Consider the following 6,000-nt stretch of genomic DNA (forward strand, 5'->3'; position numbering starts at 1 on the left):
AGTATCTATCTATCTATCTATCTATCTATCTATCTATCTATCTATCTATCTATCAAATTTAAAAAGCCACCACCTCCATAAAGACTCTGCTTTATAGTTAAAAAAACAAGTAACACTGAATCAAATAGAAAGGTGTCCAAATTTCTGCACCTGGCGTATTTACTGGTTGTATGTATGTATGTATGTATGTATGTACGTATGTATGGTTTTAAAACTGTAAACAGCCATAGGTAATTAGCAAGTATTCATTCCAATTTATAAAAAGACATCTTGTTTAACTTTGCACCATAAAGGATGTGTTGTTTTCAGTTCACTTAGAGATTAATTGAAACACAAAATTGACTAAGGGTGCCTAAACATTTATATGCATTTGTATAAGAATGCTCCCCAATCGCCTTCTTATTCAGCTAGCTGCTTCTTGCTGATTTTACCCCTCCCTGTTCTGTTCTGCTTTGGATAGATTTCTTGGTTTAGCTATTCAATTTGGCTTCTGCAATAATCCTGCAATACTATATTTATGCTGTTCTGCTTCATAGGATTTCCCTAGGTTTTGTGGCGAGATCTGCCCCGCACTCTATTCTGTCTCCATTTCCATTTCTGTTGGGACTTATATTTTCAGCATATCCTTGGTTACAAGTCACCAGTGCTCTTTTATTTCAGCCTGAATTTTATTTAAATTTATGTTTTTATGATCTTACCCTTACATCTGCTACTTTCAGGGGGGAGGATTATCTTGTGAAGCACTGTCAAACTGTTTGTTGTTCATCTTAATACAAGCACTAAAACTAGTAATCTCCAGAATGAAATTTATTCTCCAAATTGTGTATTATGTAACAAAATAAGATTAAAAAGTAAAGATACTCTTTAGTCAAGCATCAGCCCTGGTAACTAAGTAACATAATAGTGTGCCTTTGCCTTTTTCTGGTATTTTTTTAAACTTCCCAGCTCTGGGAATTCTTAAGGGACTCCCATCTAAGTACTAACCAGGTCCAGTCCTACCTAACTTTTCTGAGTTCCTCCAAAGTCAGCCAGGGCATGCCATTTAGTTGAGCCCAAAGACAAAATGGAGGAAGTCATGAAAGAATAAGCTGCATCTTCTTCAGCCTGGAGAACAAAAAGGAAGGCTGGGAGACAGGAAAATAAAAACAACCAAATGGGGAAAACTGCATAGGTCTTCCATATTTTCAATAATAAACCCTTCTAGCATTTTGAAAGGTAGACTTAAAAAAATGTGATAAATAAACTGTAGCCAAGGTTCACCTTCTACATTCCAACAGAGTTCATCAGTTAAGCCAAGCACACCAGTTCAGATTAAAAGTTCTTTAAGTTATGCAAGCTGAGTAAATCTCAAGTCCTATGGAAATGGGTGATAGACTTCAAGATGTGGAAAATGTTGAACTAGATGTCTCCAAAAGAGCGGAGAGGCTGCCGTGGTGACAACCAACCAACCAGCAGCAAGCTTGATCCAACAAGACCCCTCTGGGTAAAGGAGAGGATGAGGTATCACCCACATGTGTCCTGGATGGCTGTTCCTTGCAAGGAGACTGCAGAATACTGGTCATTCCGCAGGTCTGATAAGAAGCCATCAAGCTCTCAGGCTGGGCAGAGCCTTTAAAGACACTGGGTTCAACCACCTCATTTTCTAATGACCATTGGATTTATAATGATTTTATGGTTAAAAGAGGTCTTCCAAACGACAAGTTTGGAAAACTACCTGGTAAGTAAAACTATATCCCAAAATAGAAGAGAAGTTAACTAGTAGTTTAAAGAACTTAACAAATGTAAAACAAATGGCTGCCTTCCCTTCAGCACTGGTGGTGGGAAGATTTCATGGGACTCCTTTTCTACAGAGACTTCGCCTTTGTGGATCCAAGGAGGTAGAAACTCTTGCCCACTGTAATGAATGCCTATTATAAAACACTCTCAGACTCATGAGCAGGAATTCAAAGATATTTGATTTATTAAAGAATAGTATGCAGGATCACAAAGAAAGCTGAGAATGATAAAAGTGCGCCAAATGCAAACTAAAAACCCTCGGTGCAAATGAGATCCCTCCCCCCGTAGAATCTTCCCAAGTTCACTATCCGAGGTGCTCCTAATGGCTTCTGATGGTCTGCGGGAAAAGTCCTTGAACAGAGCACATAACCCAAACACATTCCATTGTAATCAACATAGATACAGAGCTTGGTACAAGGTTTCACAGCAGCTCCCTCCTAAACAGAAACACGCGTCAGCGCCATGGCATGTGAAACGTTACGATGTACAGTGCACATTGAAACAGTGAACATGACATACTGCCCCCCAAAAGAAAGAAAACACTAAGCAGCAAGCTTCAAAGGGTAAGCCAAGTGGAAACGGCGAATTAAATCAGGAGCATCAACGTGGCGAGCAGACACCCATTCAGGATGAGGAAAGTGTTTCCATCGGACCAGATACTGGAGGGTGCTGCGAAGCTTGCAAGAATCAATGACCTCCTTAACCTCAAAGTGCTGTTGGTGGTCAATCATGATCGGAGCAGGAGGAGGAGGTTGGGGATGCCAGTGGGAGGAGTGGTGGACAGGCGTGAGCAAGCTGCAATGGAAAACAGGGTGCAAGCGTTTCAAATTGTGAGGCAGGCCCAACTTAACAGTAACTGGATTGATAAAACCAACAATAGGGAAAGGACCAATGAACTTTGGAGCAAGTTTTTTAGAGGGTTGTGGTGACTTGATGAATTTGGTAGATAGATACACCTGATCCCCAATCTTGAAGTCGTGTTGCAAGGAACGATGCCTATCGGCTTGAAACTTGTAAGCAGCCTGGGCATCAGCCAAAGCCTGTTGAATCACTGGCCAGAAATCAGCCAGCTTAACAGCCCAGTCAGAGGCAGAACATGTTTGGGAAGGGGGTTGTGGCAGTTCAGGGATGGGAACAAAGTCGTGACCAGAAACCACACGAAAAGGGGTTTGCCCGGTACTCTGATGGACAGCATTGTTGTAAGCCACCTCAGCAAAAAGCAGTAACTCCACCCAGTCGTCCTGATGGTAGTTAATGTATGCTCTAAGACATTCTTCAAGGGTGGAGTTTAAAATCTCAGTAGATCCATCAGTCTCAGGATGGGACGAGGTGGATAGCGCCTGTTTGGTGCCAATCAATTTTAAAAATGATTTCCAAAACTGGGAAGTAAACTGTGTCCCGCGGTCGCTGACCAAACGGGAGGGGCTACCATGGAGATGGTAGATGTGGATGAGAAATAGGTGCACCAATTGAGCCGACGGGATGGATGCACATGGAATGAAATGGGCCTGTTCGGAAAAAAAATCTTTTACAACCCAAATGACAGTTTTCTCCTGACTGGGAGGAAGATCCACAATAAAATCCATAGAAATCTCATCCCAGGGACAGAATGGGCTGGCCACAGGCTGCAGAAGCCCCTGTGGTTTCCCCCCTTTACGTTTTGACATTGCACAAACAGGACAGGAAGCCACATAGTCTTTTACATCACGTCTCAAGGTAGGCCACCAGAATTGATGATGAACCAAATACAATGTTTTAACAAAACCAAAATGCCCAGCAAGTTTATCATCATGGGCATGCTGTAAAATGTCAGGTCTTAAAGTTTCGGGTACATAGAGGCGGTGTTACACCCATGCCAGACTGTTTTCAAAAGAAACAGTGTCTTTATTAGCTAGCAACCAAGTGTCAGATTTCAGCGCCTGGAGAAAGTCTTTCTGTAACTGGCAAGGAACTTGCACTTTCCGCTTCCCAGACTGCACTAGGGGTGGGGATGCCTGCACACAGGTCTGGCTCCGGGTAACAGCAACTAAGCCCAGTTGTGGTTCAGTGAGAACAGTCCCAACTACATCTGCCACGTGGTCAAGGTCCTGAGGTAAACGTGACAAAGCATTGGCCAGAAAGTTTTTCTTTCCTGGAACAAATTTTAACTGGAAGTTAAAGCGACTGAAAAATTGAGCCCAGCGAATTTGTTTAGGACTGAGATGCCGGGGGGTGCGGAGGGCTTCCAAATTCCTGTGATCGGTCCAAACCTCGAAAGGGCATTTAGCGCCTTCCAGGAGGTGATGCCAGGCTTCCAAAGCGGCTTTTACAGCAAAAGCCTCCTTTTCCCAAACATGCCACCGGCGTTTGGTTTCAGAAAAGTTTCTGGACAGATAAGCGCAGGGTTTTAAGTGATTTTCAGAATCTCTCTGTAACAATATAGCCCCAACTGAGGAGTCAGAAGCATCAACTTGGACCAAAAAGGGGCGTTCAGGATCAGGGTGCTGTAGAATAGGCTCAGCCATAAAGAGGGTTTTTAACTTCTCAAATGCTGCCTGGCATTCAGGCGTCCAATTCAGCACTGCCCCAGGGTTTTTACTTTGCGTGTCTTCCCCAAGCCCTTGGTATGGAGTAAATCAGTGAGGGGCAAAGCAATCTCAGCGAACCCCTGGATAAATTGGCGATAGTAATTACTGAACCCAAGGAAACTTTGCAATTGCCTCCGGGTGCAGGGACGTTCCCAACTTAAAATCGCCTGAATTTTTGCAGGGGCCATTTCAATGCCCTTGTCAGACACCCTATAGCCCAGATAGTCAAGTTGGCTTTGGGAAACTCACCTTTGGAAAGTTTGGCATAGAGTTTATCATCTCTAAGCTTGCTTAACACCTGTTTGAGGAGGCGTTCGTGTTCCTCCTCGGTTTCAGTGTAAATGAGAACATCGTCTAAATAAACCAGGACCCCTTTAAACAAATGATCATGTAATACTTCATTAATCAATTGCATGAAGACTCCGGGCACCCCTGCCAACCCAAAAGGGAGGACTTTGTACTGAAATGAACCCAGTGGGCAATTAAAAGTGGTTTTCCACTCATCTCCAGCTTGTATGCAGATGTGGAAATAGGCTTCATGAAGATTGAGCTTGGAGAAAATCTTGCCCTTAGACAAGTGAGCTAACATGTCCTTCATGAGTGGAAGAGGGTACTTGTTGACAATAGAGATGGAATTTAACCCTCAATAGTCCGTACAGAGTCAAAGCGTGCCTTCTTTCTTTTCCCAGAATAGCACAGGGGCCCCAACTGGGGAATTTGCAGGTTCAATAAACCCCCTTGACAGATTTTTGTCAATAAAGTTCCGTAATGCCTCAAGCTCCTTCTGAGTCATTGGATAAATTTTTGGCTTGGGCAATTGAGCGTTGGGAACCAACTCTATTGCACAGTCAGTTTTCCGATGGGGGGGTAGCTGATCTGCTTCCATTTCCCCAAAAACATCTGCAAAGTCTTGGTATCGATCAGGCAAGCCTTCTAAATGTGCCAAGCTAGGGTGCGGTGTGGCGATTGCAGCCCTTCCAACCCCCACACATGAAGCTCTCTCTGCTGTAGGAGCTTGGTAAAACCCATCTTTAAAAGTCACAGTTCTGTGTTCCCAGTTTATATATGGGCTTCGATAGGTCAACCAGGGGATCCCCAGAATTACCAAGGGATTGCCAACAGGTGCTACTACAAATTTTAAAGTCTCACGGTGGCTGCCCATTTGCATTGCGACAGTTCCAGTGAAATGGGTTGCCAGGGGCCCCCCCGCCGTTGAACCATCCAACTGTGTGAAGTTCAAAGGCTGCTGGAGGGGGAAGCTAGGCAGGTCCAAAGCAGCAACCAGATCAGGGTGAATTAGACACCTGGAACACCCAGAGTCAACTAAAGCCCAGACCTCTGTAGTCTTTGTGCGGGAGCCCAATTTCACTTTTACTGCTAAAGTGGGACAGTCAGCACTCAGCATAGCATCCTCGCGCCCATCCTCCTCCACCTGCCCGCAGGCGCTCTTCATGGCAGGTGGCTGGCGTTTCCCGCCGGCTCCTTAGAGTCATCTTCAGCCTCTCCCGAGAAGTAGAACACTTCCTCAGTGTTGGCTGCCCCCTTGGCTGCTGTCATCTGCCGCGAGGGGGGCGGCGATTTGGCCGGCAGCTTGCCCACTTGATCTCCAGCCTTGGCTTTTGAGCAATCAGCTGCTCGATGCCCTTCCTTTCCGCAT

Source organism: Candoia aspera, chromosome 7, assembly GCF_035149785.1.
Source record: "Candoia aspera isolate rCanAsp1 chromosome 7, rCanAsp1.hap2, whole genome shotgun sequence".
Classification (NCBI taxonomy): domain Eukaryota; kingdom Metazoa; phylum Chordata; class Lepidosauria; order Squamata; family Boidae; genus Candoia; species Candoia aspera.